The sequence below is a fragment of the Arachis hypogaea genome, chromosome 20, assembly GCF_003086295.3.
Source record: "Arachis hypogaea cultivar Tifrunner chromosome 20, arahy.Tifrunner.gnm2.J5K5, whole genome shotgun sequence".
Classification (NCBI taxonomy): Eukaryota; Viridiplantae; Streptophyta; class Magnoliopsida; order Fabales; family Fabaceae; genus Arachis; species Arachis hypogaea.
The window spans coordinates 92,730,577-92,748,140 of NC_092055.1; the positions used below are offsets into that span (position 1 = coordinate 92,730,577).

The window sequence follows — 17,564 nt, forward strand, 5'->3', positions numbered from 1 at the left end:
TGTCTTTTATATTTTATTTTTATTATCTTGTTTTATCTTATTTTCATAAATATGCACCCTAAAGGAACAAATGGCCCATCCATCTTAACCATTAGCTTAAGCCACTTTCACTATTATTGGCTACACTTGGCTAAAACAAGCTGTTGACAAGTCATCCTCTAATAACCACATATATGTTGCTGGCTTACTGCAGTCCCTTTACGTAATTTTAACTGGCAAAATAGGGATGTTTTTGGTATTTCAAAACACACATCAAGATAAAATAATGACCATCAACCCAACCATACATGTCATATCGGTATACCAATAAAGTAATTGACACATGTGAACAGTTTCCGTAGGAGAAGAAACAGTCTTCGACGGAATACGAAATGAACACGCCACCACCTTGCACCTTGATCTTTTCATTCATTTCTAATATCTCTTGATCTCTCTATAAATACCAACTTTAAAGTGTAATGCTTCCCATCCTCTCAGGCTTGATTGGAGCTATTAACACCCACAAATATCTTGTCATCATTCAATTAGAAATAATGCCCTTCCTGAGTGCCTTGAAATTGATGTCATTTTCTAGTGTGCTAATAATATTTTTATGCCTCATGTTCTCCAACTTCGCTGCTGCAGGCCTTAACCCTGCGGACTATAAACTCGGTATGTCCTCCTTTTTAATTTTGGAACACCATTCATAAGTTTCCAACACCCCAATTTAAATAACAATATATATAAGTGGAGATTCACTTACACTGCTTGTAAATTTTGTCATATTTACATAGTCAAATAATTTTTTATAGGTTATGAACTTTAACAACTCAATTTTTGAATCTTAACATCAGTAAAGCTAGGCGATATAAATTTTAATTTATTAATATTAGTCAATACTTTAAATTAATATTTTATTTTTTATATTATGAAAATTTAAAATTTAAAATTTATAATTTAAAATTAATATTTTGTATTTAAAATTTAGCTAAACATTGATAAAAATAATAATAAATTTTATTTGTCATATAATATTATTTTTCTAATATTTTAATGTATAAATCAATCTAATAAAATTTTATATAATTTAAAATAATTTAATACATCATTATACCATTTTATTTTAATATGTAGTTTTAAAAATACAAATACTTATACTTATACAAAAAATAATCAATTTCAGCCAATAAATAATTACCCAATCACAACCAAACAAATTCACTCACTATTTCTTTTGAAATTACTTCTTTTTTTTTTTTTTTTTTTATCTTTTCTCATTTCTTTCTCTTTTCATCTAACAACTTAATTTCACCTTCAACCACGGATAACTTACCACACTCCTTGCCAGTTGCCACTACCATAAATACTTAACCCCAACTTCTAAACTTCAAATCCTAAATTTTAAAATTACTTAATCTTAAATATTATACTCTAAATTAGTTTTAATTTATTTCACTTTCAAACGTTTTTTTTACTTAAGTTTTAAATTTTCTATTATTTTTAATTTTATATGTTTTTTTTTTTTACATTTATTTCTTTATATGGTACAGGGCGAAAGCTTTTCCATGTGGCACTCCCAACATATCTCCCATCTGGTGGTGGCGGAGGATATGTTCCATCAAACAACGGTGGAGGATGGCATAAACCAACATATCCATGATTGGAGAAATAACCAATGGCCCGTAGCCGTGCATCCAGTTTACTCCCCCATACTTAGCTAATATAAATTAATAAATTGAACATGTCACAGTTTGAGATATAATAACCCTAATCATTATGTTTCGTGCATGTTTGTATTAGAATTGTAATAAACGGAGTTTGTTTTCTTTGAAACTGCTTAGTTAATTATTTAGTATTTACAGCTTATGAAAATCTCATTCTCCCACGTATTTTGCAATTATTATTAGTACTCGCATCGGCCGTGTATATGTCGATGGCAAAGTGCCAGAATATATGTTAATATAGGAACCGGTTAGAGTATGCCATTGTATTGAGCGGAACGTGATATTCTATTTTTCTCCACCATTGAGATATAATATAATTATTTTGTCAATTTTTAGCAAATCGATGGTGATTTAATATCTAATGATCTGAGAGCGAAATCTACTTTTTTTTTGCAGGTACCAGTTTTTTAAAAGTACATCAAAGCGTCTTCGATTAGATGGAAATTGGGAATAAAGACAAAAGTAAAGTTTTCGAAAAAAGAACAAACTGAAAATAAAAAGGTTCGCGTTGAAATTAAAAGAAAACAGTAAAATGCCTTCGACTGTGTCAAAGGACTTTGGCATGAAAATCTTAAATGCGGAAGGTATGAAAAACTTGGAAGTCCTATCCTAGTTATCCTTATCGATGGTGATGAGGATTGAGTTTAATCCCACTTAGTTAACCTTTACTAAAGCATAGGAAAGTCAAGTGGACTAATTATTTTGATCTTCAGGTCCTAGCCAATTCCTAAGAAAGGGCTAGAGTTATTGGAATTCAATTCAATTAGCAAAATAACAATTATCAATCACGATGAGTTTGATAACTCAAGAGTCTCCAATTAATCAATTAAAGCCAAGAATATAAAAAGCTAAATAAGAATCATAAACCTGAAATACCTCAGTTTATATTAAATAAAGAAAATCCTAACACGAATCGTTCATAAGCCAATTTGGCAACATAAGTAATTAACAAATAAAAGCATTAAAGTGTCTGAAAGTAGAAGAGAAACATAAAGCAAAAGAAATATTGAACCTGTGACTGAAGATGAATTGAACTAAACTAATAGAAATCCTAAAATCCTAAATCCTAAGAGAGAGGAGAGAACCTCTCTCTCTAAAAACTACATCTAATCCTAAAAATTATGAATTGTGAGTTAAATCTCATGAATGGATGCATTCCCCCACTTTATAGCCTCTAATATGTGTTTTCTGGGCCGAAAACTGGATCAAAAATAGCTCAGAAATCGCCCCTAGCGCATTCTGGTACGTACAGGTCGCGGAAAAGTGACGCAGAAGCGTCGTCCACGCGTTTGCGTGGATTGCGTTTCTGCCAGGTCACGTGTTCGCGTGATCCACGCGTTCGCGTCACCTGGCTTCGAGGCAGCTATGGCAAATTATATATCGTTGTGAAGCCCCAGATGTTAGCTTTCTAACACAACTGGAATCGCATCATTTGGACCTCTGTAGCTCAAGTTATGGTCGATTTAGTACCAAGAGGTCAGGCTGGACAGCTTTAGCAGTTCCTTCAGTTTCTTGTATTCCTTCCACTTTTGCATGCTTCCTTTCCATCCTCTAAGCCATTCCTGCCCTGTAATCCCTGAAATGACTTAACACACATATCAAGGCATCGAATGGTAATAGGAGAGGATTAATAATTAGCAATTTAAAGGCCAAAGAAGCATGTTTTCAATCATAGCACAAAATCAGGAAGGAAAATATAAAACATGCGAATTGTATGAATAAGTGGGCAAGGACTTCATAAAAACCACTCAATTGAGCATAAGATAAATCATAAAATAATGATTTATCAACCTCCTCACATTTAAACATTAGCATGTCCTCATGCTAAGCTCAAGAGAAGCTATAAAGGGGTGAAAAGGAATGATAGAATGTATGAAATGCAACCTATCTATATGAATGCAACTACATGCAGAATGTTTCTACCTACTTGGTTAAAAGTAAATAAATCTTCCAAGAACATACATGAACTGGATTTCACTAATTCAAATCACAAAATAAAGTACAAGTGAACTTGCAGAAGAAAATAGATCATGAAAGCCGGGAACAAAGAATCGAGTGTCGAACCTCACCGGAAGTGTATACACTCTAATCACTCAAGTGTTTGAGGTTTGATTCTCTCAATTCTCTACTAACCTTGCTTTCTAAGGCTTGCTCTTCATCTAATAATCAACAAAAATTTAATGCACAGATACACATATCAAGAGGTCTTTTAAGGGTTGTAATTGGGTTACGGTCAAGGTAGGATTGTATTTGGCTAAGTGGACTAAAATCTGAATCCTTAATTAACTTAAACTTTCCACCTAACTTAGACAATCCATGTAATCAAAATACAAAATCTAACTGTCCATTAACCATATTTTCCACATATTCATGCATTCTAATTTCAAGTACGGTACATATGCATTGCTTTCACCACTTACTTTGGGGTAATTTATCCCCTTTTATTATTTGCTATTTTTCTTTTCTTTTTCTTTTTCTTTTTATATATATATTTCTTTTTCTTTTATTTTTCTCAATGCATATGATTAAATTATTGAATGCATGAACATGTCCTAAACATTTCTTTCACATTTTCATAAAGATATATAACACCCAATTCTCAAACCAAATGTTTCGAAACCCACTTTTCCCCACACTTAATTCATGAACACTCTCACTAGTCTAAGCTAACCAAGGATTCAAATTAAAGACATTATTGTTTTTCGCTTAGAGTTAATGATGTGCTAAAGTAAAGAACAAGGGGTATAATAGGCTCAAGATTGGTTTGCAAGGGATAATGAAAGGTAAGGCCATATGGGTATGTAAGCTCAGTAAAACAAAGGCCTCAATCATATAAGTGCATGCATACATCAAACAATGGAAATATAGAATCAAGCAAGACAAAGATCACAATTTTAGAGAGAAAAAATACACACTAAAACAAAATTTTGGTTGATAAAATGCAACCAATTCAAATAGGCTTAAAATCTCACAGGTTTTGTGTGTTCGAGCTCTAAACCATGTTCCAAAATAATATTTCTTCAAACAAGTTTTTCAAAAAGTTTTAATTCAAATTAGTGAAATGCTATAAAAAGTTTCTTGAAAAAGAAAATATTTCTTCAACCAAGTGGTAAAATATGCACAAAATCAAACAAATATGCAATCAAACATGTAAATGCAACAACTAACAAGGAAAAATAAACCATTGGTGTTGAGATAGAAGAGTAACTAACCCATGGAGATCGATATCGACCTTACCACACTTAAAGATTGCACGGTCCTCGGTGCATGCTGAGATGTACTAGTGGACGGGTTGCTACAACTGACGCTTGTAGATAGAGGCACCTTAGCTGGAGGTCTCTTGGTTCCTCTCCGTGCCGGTGTCTTGTCAGTGGTCTTCTCTTTTCCTTTCTTGGTACCCATGCCTAAGGAAGAGGAAAAAGGAAGAGTGTGAGATATAGAAAACTAAGACCGGAAGGGAGAAAATTCCAAGTGATAAGGAATGCCAAAGAAAAGATGATAGCCCAACTACATGGTAGCTACAACATGTAGGAAAGACAACAATAAAGATAAAAAAGGACAATTCAAAATAATTAGATGCAAGAGGGTAAAAATATGCAAATAATAGGCATGAGAAGCATAGCACAAGCATCAAGTAATAAATGTGCCAAATTAAAGAGCATGTGTAATGATGACAATTGTGAATGATAATCCCAAATACATTGGGTGTGCAAGTTAAAATAGGGATGAAAATAATGTAATCCAAATGTATATGAGAGCCATAAGTAATTGTCAATTGTCAAATCTCTCCTCAGAATAGCCACATGCTCAAATAAAATAAGGTACTATCCAAATAAAACTCCAACACCAACATAAAAATGCATGAAAAAGAATTGAAAAAGAAACCAAAAGGAAAGCACAAATAAATGCATTAAATTAAAGGGATAGAAGAGTAGAGGGGGAGAAGAAGAGAAAGAAAGAAGAAAGAAGAAAAGATAGAAGAAATTAGGATTAGAAAAGAAAAGAAAAGATAATTGGCGATGATTTGGATAAGTTGTGCGGCGCAGGCGACGCGGACGCGTGATTGACGTGGTCGTGTGGTGTGCGATAAAGTTAGGTGACGCGGACGCGTGGGTCACGCGATCGCGTGGCCTGATTTGTGCGATTGGCGCGAGTGCAGCCTCGCGTTCGCGCAACTCTCTGTTCGAAACTCTTTTTGCCAATTTTTTGGGTGACGCGATTGCGTGGTTGACGCGATCGCGTGGATGGCCATTTTTGGAAAACGACGCGGCCGCGTGAGGAACGCGCTCGCGTGGGAGGACTTGGGCTTCCAGCACGAGTCCAGCCCCATTCCAGCCCAACATACTGCCATACACCCCTTTACGTCGATTTTACAGAGCCATGCGTTCGCATGGGTGACGCAGACGCGTGGGGATGCTATTTCAGAAACGACGTGAACGCGTTAGCGATGCGGTCGTGTGATCATATTTGTGCCTAAGGCACGCCTCTAGCCACGCTTTCGCGTGACTTTCTGTTCACTTTCTTTTCTTCATAATGCACCTGTGATGCGGACGCGTCAGCGACGCTTACGCGTCGCGTGCATTTTTTTTATATGCAAAATGCAGAATGCAGTATGCAGATGTTATGAATTATTCCAGGTTCAATGAAATAAAATAAAACTCAAAAACAAACAAAACTAAATAAAATTATAATTGGAAAAGGAGCGATCATACCATGGTGGGTTGTCTCCCACCTAGCACTTTTAGTTAAAGTCCTTAAGTTGGACATTTGGTGAGCTCCTTGTCATGGAGGCTTGTGCTTGAACTCATTCTAAAACTTCCACAAATGCTTGGTTTTCCATCAAGCTCTATCTATTTCAAGTAAAGTTTCCGAGCTTTGATGGGATTTTTCACAAGCTTTGAGCTCCCAAATTTGATCCTCATGTATTCCAGGATTCCAAATCTTGTTTCTACACCCGTCTTCAAGTTGATCATCATGAATCCATCCGGGTGGTAAGCAATCTGAATTCTCTACGGAGTACCAAACTCTTCTTTTAGATCTAACCAAATTATCACCAGTCGGATCCTTATATCTAACTCTCGAAATATCAACCTTGATGAGCCTGGATTTGCAACTCCAACCACTAAACAGTCTCCTCTTACGCTTCATGCCACAAAGCTTCCTGAGTTGGCCGTCCGTTTCAAGAATACCGTACTCAAGTGGGATATGAAAATGAGCAGAGATAAGTTTTACCCACTCAAGTGAAGGAGTAGACGACAACATAGGTGGAGAAGTCTCCAATGTTCTTGATAAAGCGTACTCAACTCCCGTCCATCCTTTTCGAAGGACTTCTACTTCCACATCAATTGCAGACTCAAATAGAGAAGAGTCTTCATACTCAAAGGGTTCGTTTGCAGATGTAGATTTTTCACCAGGAGGGCTTGGTGCATGATTCTTATCACCAAGGGATCTTACTTCTTGATCTATCCCATCCAAGTCTTCATAAAGAATATGCCATGGAGGTTGTGCACTGGCCTTCTTGACATCAATTTCAATCTTATTGGAGGGGTACTCTACAATCCTAGATTCCCATGGAGGTTCAGCATCTCCTAAATCTTCAACCACTTCTTCCTCTTCAACGATCACGGCTTCCTCCAATTGTTCCAATACAAAGCCATGTTCCTCATTATCCACTGAAGTTTCTAGTGTCTCCTTCATGCTACGCTCTTTTTTTGATTCTCCACATGTAGCCATGGGAGTACCTTGAGTGGTTAGATGTTGGGAAGCTAATTTATTTACTACCTCGGTTAAGGCAGTAGTGAGTTCCAGTATGTCCCTTTGAATCTTCGCTTGCCCTTGAAGAAGAACACGAAGGGTGTCATCCATTGGAGATTAGAGTGGATATGAAGGTTCATTGGTTCGGAGAGAGGGCTCATAATACGGAGGTGGTTCTTCTTGATAAGGATATGGAGATGGTGAATATTAAGGTGGTGGTTCTGGGGAGTAATTGGGTTGGAATTGGGGTGGATCTATGTATGGCTCATATGGCTCATAGGGTGGTTGGTATGGCGGATAAAGGTTAGAATCATGTGATGGTGTTTGGTAGTAGGGGGCTTGTGAGTATGGTGGTCCAAAGGTATGTTGAAGAGGCAGTTCATAACCATGTGGTGGGTCTTGTTGGTAACTACAAGGGGATCCACCATATCTATCATCTTGATACGCTCCCTGGAATGGCTCTTGACCATAGTAATTTGGTGGAGGTTGGTTGTCACGAAAAGGTCCACCATAACTATTGTCTTAGCATGCATTGCGGGACGGTCTTTGTCTGTGGTACTGTGGAAGGTGTTGTTGCCGAAAGGGTTGATCAAGTCCTCGTGGCTCCATCCATCTTTGACTGTTCTGACCTTGATGCATGTTCCTGCTATAGCTTCCATTCCCTTCAACAATATTAGAACCAAACTCAAAGCGAGAGGGGTGAGAACTCATGGTAGCTAATAAGAATTAAAAATGAAAACAGAAATAAATAAACAAGCAAAAGAAAAATATTTACAATAACCAATAATAAGGCACACGTTTGCAATTCCCCGGCAACGGTGCCATTTTGACGAATAGAATTTTCTATCGGTAAAGAAATTCACAAATATATAGTCGCGTTTTAAGTACAGCTTCTAAACCAACAGAAAATCCTTTCGTACAAACATTTTGGTTGTCACAAGTAACAAAACCCAATAAAATTTATAACCGAAGTATTCAAACCTCGGGTCGTCTTCTCAAGGAATTACAGGAAAGTATGATTTATTATTGGTTATGGAGAACAGTAATTTCGGGTTTTAAAAGGTTTGAACAAGGGAAATAAATTGCAGGAATTAATGAATTAATGACTAATAAAACTCTTGGCAAGGTATGAAAACTTGGAAGTCCTATCCTAGTTATCCTTATCGATGGTGATGAGGATTGAGTTTAATCCCACTTAGTTAACCTTTACTAAAGTATAGGAAAGTCAAGTGGACTAATTAGTTTGATCTTCAGGTCCTAGCCAATTCCTAAGAAAGTGCTAGAGTTATTGGAATTCAATTCAATTAGCAAAATAACAATTATCAATCACGATGAGTTTGATAACTCAAGAGTCTTCAATTAATCAATTAAAGCCAAGAATATAAAAAGCTAAATAAGAATCATAAATTTGAAATACCTCAGTTTATATTAAATAAAGAAAATCCTAACACGAATGATTCATAAGCCAATTTGGCAACATAAGTAATTAACAAATAAAAGCATTAAAGTGTCTGAAAGTAGAAGAGAAACATAAAGTAAAAGAAATATTGAACCTGTGACTGAAGATGAATTGAAATAAACTAATAGAAATCCTAAAATCCTATATCCTAAGAGAGAGGAGAGAACCTCTCTCTCTAAAAACTACATCTAATCCTAAAAATTATGAATTGTGAGTTAAATCTCATGAATGGATGCATTTCACCACTTTATAGCCTCTAATCTGTGTTTTCTAGGCCGAAAACTGGGTCAAAAACAGCTCAGAAATTGCCCCCAGCGCATTCTGATATGTACAGGTCGCGGGAAAGTGACGCGGAAGCGTCGTCCACGCGTTTGCGTGGATTGCGTTTCTGCCAGGTCACGCATTCCCGTGATTCACGCGTTTGCGTCACCTGGCTTCGAGGCTGCTATTGCAAATTATATATCGTTGCGAAGCCCCGGATGTTAGCTTTCCAACACAACTGAAACCGCATCATTTGGACCTCTGTAGCTCAAGTTATTGTCGATTTAGTACCAAGAGGTTAGACTGGACAACTTTAGCAGTTCCTTCAGTTTCTTGTATTCCTTCCACTTTTGCATGCTTCCTTTCCATCCTCTAAGCCATTTTTGCCCTGTAATCCCTGGAATCACTTAACACACATATCAAGGCATCGAATGGTAATAGGAGAGGATTAATAATTAGCAATTTAAAGGCCAAAGAAGCATGTTTTCAATCATAGTACAAAATCAGGAAGGAAAATATAAAACATGCGAATTGTATGAATAAGTGGGCAAGGACTTGATAAAAACCACTCAATTGAGCACAAGATAAATCATAAAATAGTAGTTTATCAACCTCCCCATACTTAAACATTAGCATGTCCTCATGCTAAGCTCAAGAGAAGCTATAAAGGGGTGAAGAGGAATGATAGAATGTATGAAATGCAACCTATCTATATGAATGCAACTACATGCAGAATGTTTCTACCTACTTGGTTAAAAGTAAATAAATCTTCCAAGAACATACATGAACTGGATTTCACTAATTCAAATCACAAAATAAAGTACAAGTGAACTTGCAGAAGAAAATAGCTCATGAAAGCCGGGAACAAAAAATCGAGTGTCGAACCTCACCGAAAGTGTATACACTCTAAATACTCAAGTGTTCGAGGTTCGATTCTCTCAATTCTCTACTAACCTTGCTTTCTAAGGCTTGCTCTTCATCTAACAATCAACAAAAATTTAATGCACAGATACACATATCAAGAGGTCTTTTAAGGGTTGTAATTGGGTTAGGGTCAAGGTAGGATTGTATTTGGCCAAGTGGACTAAAATCTGAATCCTTAATTAACTTAAACTTTCCACCTAACTTAGACAATCCATGTAATCAAAGTACAAAATCTAACTGTCCATTAACCATGTTTTTCACATATTCATGCATTCTAATTTCAAGTACAGTACATATGCATTGCTTTCACCACTTACTTTGGGGCAATTTGTCCCCTTTTATTATTTGCTCTTTTTTTTTCTTTTTCTTTTTCTTTTTTTATTTTATTTTTCTCAATGCATATGATTAAATTATTGAATGCATGAACATGTCCTAAACATTTCTTTCACATTTTCATAAAGATATATAACACCCAATTCTCAAACCAAATGTTTCGAAACCCACTTTTTCCCACACTTAATTCATGAGCACTCTCACTAGTCTAAGCTAACCAAGGATTCAAATTAAGGACATTATTGTTTTTCGCTTAGAGTTAATGATGTGCTAAAGTAAAGAACAAGGGGTATAATAGGCTCAAGATTGGTTTGCAAGGGATAATGAAAGGTAAGGCCATATGGGTATGTAAGCTCAGTGAAACAAAGGCCTTAATCATATAAGTGCATGCATACATCAAACAATGGAAATATAGAATCAAGCAAGACAAAGATCACAATTTTAGAGAGAAAAAATACACACTAAAACAAAATTTTGGTTGATAAAATGCAACCAATTCAAATAGGCTCAAAATCTCACAGGTTTTGTGTGTTCGAGCTCTAAACCATGTTCCAAAATAATATTTCTTCAAACAAGTTTTTCAAAAAGTTTTAATTCAAATTAGTGAAATGCTATAAAAAGTTTCTTGAAAAAGAAAATATTTCTTCAACCAAGTGGTAAAATATGCACTAAATCAAATAAATATGCAATCAAACATATAAATGCAACAACTAACAAGGAAAAATAAACCATTGGTTTTGAGATAGAAGAGTAACTAACCCATGGAGATCAATATCAACCTCTCCACACTTAAAGATTGCACGGTCCTCGGTGCATGCTGAGATGTACAAGTGGACGGGTTGCTACAACTGACGCTTGTAGATAGAGGCGCCTTAGCTGGAGGTCTCTTGGTTCTTCTCCGTGCCGGTATCTTGTCAGTAGTCTTCTCTTTTACTTTCTTAGTACCCATGCCTAAGGAAGAGGAAAAAAGAAGAGTGTGAGATATAGAAAACTAAGACCGGAAGGGAGAAAATTCCAAGTGATAAGGAATGCCAAAGGAAAGATGATAGCCCAACTACATGGTAGCTACAACATGTAGGGAAGACAACAATAAAGATAAAAAAGGGCAATTCAAAATAATTAGATGCAAGAGGGTAAAAATACGCAAATAATAGGCATGAGAAGCATAGCTCAAGCATCAAGTAATAAATGTGCCAAATTAAAGAGCATGTGTAATGAAGACAATTGTGAATGATAATCCCAAATACATTGGGTGTGCAAGTTAAAATAGGGATGAAAATAATGTAATCCAAATGTATATGAGAGCCATAAGTAAATGTCAATTGTCAAATCTCTCCTCAGAATAGCCACATGCTCAAATAAAATAAGGTACTATCCAAATAAAACTCCAACACCAACATAAAAATGCATGAAAAAGAATTGAAAAAAAACCAAAAGGAAAGAATAAATAAATGCATTAAATTAAAGGGATAGAAGAGTAGATGGGGATAAGAAGAGAAGGAAAGAAGAAAGAAGAAAAGATAGAAGAAATTAGGATTAGAAAAGAAAAGATAAGATAATTGGCACTGATTTGGATAAGTTGTGCGGCACAGGCGATGCGGACGCGTGATTGACGCGGTCGTGTGGTGTGCGATAAGGTCACGTGACGCGGACGCGTGGGTCACGTGATCTCGTGGCCTGATTTGTGCAATTGGCGCGAGTGCAGCCTCGCGTTCGCGCAACTTTCTGTTCGAAACTCTTTTTGCCAAATTTTTGGGTCACGCGATTGCGTGGTTGACGCGATCGCGTGGATGGCCATTTTTGGAAAACGACGCGGCCGCGTGGGGAACGCGTTCGCGTGGGAGGGCTTGGGCTTCCAGCACGAGTCCAGCCCCATTCCAGCCCAACATACTGCCATACACCCCCTTTACGTCGATTTTACAGAGCCATACGTTCACATGGGTGACCCAGACGCGTGGGGAGGCTATTTCACAAATGACACGAACGCGTCAGCGATGCGGTCGCGTGATCATATTTGTGCCTAAGGCACGCCTCTAGCCACGCTTTCGCGTGATTTTCTGTTCACTTTCTTTTCTTCATAATGCACCTGTGACGCGGACACGTCAGCGACGCTTACGCGTCACGTGCATTTTTTTTATATGCAAAATGCAGAATGCAATATGCAGATGTTATGAATTATTCCAGGTTCAATGAAATAAAATAAAACTCAAAAACAAACAAAACTAAATAAAATTATAATTGGAAAAGGAGCGATCATACCATGGTGGGTTGTCTCCCACCTAGCACTTTTAGTTAAAGTCCTTAAGTTGGACATTTGGTGAGCTCCTTGTCATGGAGGCTTGTGCTTGAACTCATTCTAAAACTTCCACCAATGCTTGGTTTTCCATAAAGCTCTATTTATTTCAAGTAAAGTTTCCGAGCTTTGATGGGGTTTTTCACAAGCTTTGAGCTCCCAAATTTGATACTCATGTATTCCAAGATCCCTAATCTTGTTTCTACACCCGTCTTCAAGTTGATCATCATGAATCCATCCGGGTGGTAAGCAATCTGAATTCTCTAGGGAGTACCAAACTCTTCTTTTAGATCTAACCAAATTATCACCAGTCGGGTCCTTATATCTAACTCTCGAAATATCAACCTTGATGAGCCTGGATTTGCAACTCCAACCACTAAACAGTCTCCTCTTACGCTTCATGCTACAAAGCTTCCTGAGTTGGCCATCCGTTTCAAGAATACCGTACTCAAGTGGGATATGAAAATGAGTAGAGATAAGTTTTACCCACTCAAGTGAAGGAGTAGACGACAACATAGGTGGAGAAGTCTCCAATGTTCTTGATAAAGCGTACTCAACTCCCGTCCATCCTTTTCGAAGGACTTCTACTTCCACATCAATTGCAGACTCAATCAGAGAAGAGTCTTCATACTCAAAGGGTTCGTTTGCAGATGTAGATTTTTCACCAGGAGGGCTTGGTGCATGATTCTTATCACCAAGGGATCTTACTTCTTGATCTATCCCATCCAAGTCTTCATAAGGAATATGCCATGGAGGTTGTGCACTGGCCTTCTTGACATCAATTTCAATCTTATTGGAGGGGTACTCTACAATCCTAGATTCCCATGGAGGTTCAGCATCTCCTAAATCTTCAACCACTTCTTCCTCTTCAACGATCACGGCTTCCTCCAATTGTTCCAATACAAAGCCATGTTCCTCATTATCCACTGAAGTTTCTAGTGTCTCCTTCATGCTACGCTCTTTTTTTGATTCTCCACATGTAGCCATGGGAGTACCTTGAGTGGTTAGATGTTGGGAAGCTAATTTATTTACTACCTCGGTTAAGGCAGTAGTGAGTTCCAGTATGTCCCTTTGAATCTTCGCTTGCCCTTGAAGAAGAACACGAAGGGTGTCATCCATTTGAGATTAGGGTGGATATGAGGGTTCATTGGTTAGGAGAGAGGGCTCATAATACGGAGGTGGATCTTCTTGATAAGGATATGGAGATGGTGAATATTGAGGTGGTGGTTCTGGGGAGTAATTGGGTTGGAATTGGGGTGGATCTATGTATGGCTCATATGGCTCATAGGGTGGTTGGTATGGCGGATAAGGGTTAGAATCATGTGATGGTGTTTGGTAGTAGGGGGCTTGTGAGTATGGTGGTCCAAAGGTATGTTGAGGAGGCAGTTCATAACCATGTGGTGGGTCTTGTTGGTAACTACAAGGGGATCCACCATATCCATCATCTTGATACGCTCCCTGGAATGGCTCTTGACCATAGTAATTTGGTGGAGGTTGGTTGTCACGAAAAGGTCCACCATAACTATTGTCTTAGCATGCATTGCGGGACGGTCTTTGTTTGTGGTACTGTGGAAGGTGTTGTTGCCGAAAGGGTTGATCAAGTCCTCGTGGCTCCATCCATCTTTGACTGTTCTGACCTTGATGCATGTTCCTGCTATAGCTTCCATTCCCTTCAACAATATTAGAATCAAACTCAAAGCGAGAGGGGTGAGAACTCATGGTAGCTAATAAGAATTAAAAATGAAAACAGAAACAAATAAACAAGCAAAAGAAAAATATTTACAATAACCAATAATAAGGCACACGTTTGCAATTCCCCGGCAACGGTGCCATTTTGACGAATAGAATTTTCTATCGGTAAAGAATTTCACAAATATATAGTCGCGTTGTAAGTACAACTTCTAAACCAATAGAAAATCCTTTCGTACAAACGTTTTGGTTGTCACAAGTAACAAAACCCAATAAAATTTATAACCAAAGTATTTAAACCTCGGGTCGTCTTCTCAAGGAATTACAGGGAAGTATGATTTATTATTGGTTATGGATAACAGTAATTTCGGGTTTTAAAAGGTTTGAACAAGGAAAATAAATTGCAGGAATTAATGAATTAATGACTAATAAAACTCTTGGCAAGGTATGAAAACTTGGAAGTCCTATCCTAGTTATCCTTATCGATGGTGATGAGGATTGAGTTTAATCCCACTTAGTTAACCTTTACTAAAGTATAGGAAAGTCAAGTGGACTAATTAGTTTGATCTTCAGGTCCTAGCCAATTCCTAAGAAAGGGCTAGAGTTATTGGAATTCAATTCAATTAGCAAAATAACAATTATCAATCACGATGAGTTTGATAACTCAAGAGTCTCTAATTAATCAATTAAAGCCAAGAATATAAAAAGCTAAATAAGAATCATAAATCTGAAATACCTCAGTTTATATTAAATAAAGAAAATCCTAACACGAATGGTTCATAAGCCAATTTGGCAACATAAGTAATTAACAAATAAAAGCATTAAAGTGTCTGAAAGTAGAAGAGAAACATAAAGTAAAAGAAATATTGAACCTGTGACTGAAGATGAATTGAAATAAACTAATAGAAATCCTAAAATCCTAAATCCTAAGAGAGAGGAGAGAACCTCTCTCTCTAAAAACTACATCTAATCCTAAAAATTATGAATTGTGTGTTAAATCTCATGAATGGATGCATTCTCCCACTTTATAGCCTCTAATCTGTGTTTTTTGGGCCGAAAACTGGGTTAAAAAAGCCCAAAAATCGCCCCCAGCGCATTCTGGTACGTACAGGTAGCGGGAAAGTGACGCGGAAGCGTCGTCCACGCATTTGTGTGGATTGCGTTTCTGCTAGGTCACGCGTCCGCGTTATCCACGCGTTCGCATCGCCTGGCTTCGGGGCAGTGAAGAACTGAAGATTGACGGTTTAGAATTCAGAATAAATTCCCGTTGCAAGTATAGTTTCTAAACCAAGCAACCATCCTTTCTTACAAACGTTTTGGTTGTCACAAGTAACAAACCCCTAAATAAATTGATAACCGAAGTATTTAAACCTCGGGTCGTCTTCTCAAGGAACTGCAGGGAAATATGTTCTTATTATTGGTTATGAAGATTGTAAATTGGGGTTTTGAAAGTAATGAGCAAGTAATTTAAATTGCAATTAAAATAAGTAAATGACTGTAAAATAAACTTTTGGTAAGGTATGAGAAATTGGAAGTCCTGTCCTAATTATCCTTATCAATGGTGATAAGAATTGAGTCTTAATCCCACTAAGTTAGCCTTTACTAAAGCAAGGAAAGGTCAAGTGGCTTGATTAGTCTGATCTTCAGGTTTTAGTCAATTCCTAAGAAAGGACTGGAATTATTGAAGTTCAATTCAATTAGCAAAGATAACAATTATCGATCACGTTGAGTTTGATAACTTCTGAGTTACTGATTTCTTAACCAAGACCAAAAGGGGAAAAGTAAATCTACTCGAATAAAAATATCTTCAGATTGGAAGTAACAGTAACATAAATAAAAGAGAGCAATCATAAATTGAAATACCTCAAATAACATTAATTAAAAGAATAATCTGTAACATAGAAAATTTCATAAATTAAATTGAGAAAATAATTAATTAAAAGGAATGTTGAACCTGATAGAAAGGGGCAATCATGAAAGCGAGAAAAATCCTAAATCCTAATCCTAAAAGAGAGAGGAGAGAACCTCTCTCTAAAAACTACATTTAAATCATGAAAAAATGAATAATTGGAGACTCTCCTCTGAATGGATGCATTCTCCCACTTCATAACCTCTGATCTGTGCCTTTTGGACTTGGATTTGGGCCAAAAAGGGCTTCAGAAATCGCTGAGAGCGTTTTCTGTAATTTCTGGTGCGTGGGTCACGCGGTCGTGTGGGTCACGCGGTCGCGTCATCTGGAGTTTTATTTATCACGCGTTCGCTTTGGTCATGCGTCCGCGTCATCTGTGTTTTGCTCGTGGCGCGTGATCACGTCAGTAACGCGTTCGCGTCGCTGTCTTTTTGCGCTAGGCATGCGGTCGCGTCGCCCACGCGTTCGCATCGCTGCCAGTTTCTTCAAAAACTTCATTTTGTGCTTTCCTTCCATTTTTGTATGTTTCCTTTCCATCCTTTAAGTCATTCCTGCCTTAGAAGATCTGAAACTACTCAATACACAAATCACGGCATCGAATGGTAATAAAGCGTAATTAAAATAATTATTTTTAAAGCATAGGAAATATGTTTTTTCACATATATCACATAATAAGGAAGGGAAAATAAAACCATGCAGTTAACATGAATAAGTGGGTGAAGGATTGAATAAATCACTTAAATTTGGCACAAAATATATCATAAAATATGGGTTTATCAACCTCCCCACACTTAAACAATAGCATGTCCTCATGCTAAATCCAAGATAAAGAGTAAGGTTAAAATTAAAGTGGTGGAATCTCATGCAATGCAATCTACTCTAAATGCAACTAACTAAATGAATCATGCAATTCTAATTGTCATTCACTTGTATATAAAACTTACATGTAGTTGAATTAATGCACATTCTCAAGGAATCATATATGCATAGCCAAACCTTAGATAATGTTAAAGCACTTTTACAATTGAGATGGGAAAGAAAAATATTGTACAAACTTGCAAGACAATTAACAATTTAAGCAGAGATATATGTTGATGAGCTATTGAACCCTCACTGGATTTTGTGTTTACTCTCTAGTCACTCAGTGTTTATTGGGTTAATCACTCTATTCTTCTTTTTATCCTTACTTTCTATAACTTTGTTCTTCATCTAACCAATCAACAATTACAGAATACATAC

The 17,564-nt window shown here is 36.9% G+C and overlaps 1 long non-coding RNA gene across 1 annotated transcript; it reads left to right on the forward strand.

Annotated features, from left to right (window-relative positions):
* The first annotated feature begins 287 nt into the window (after nucleotides 1–287).
* On the forward strand, nucleotides 288–2,043 carry LOC112785262 (uncharacterized). Its single transcript, XR_011879321.1, has 2 exons — nucleotides 288–651; nucleotides 1,530–2,043. It is a non-coding gene; the product is annotated as an uncharacterized lncRNA (long non-coding RNA).
* Nucleotides 2,044–17,564: the final 15,521 nt, after the last annotated feature.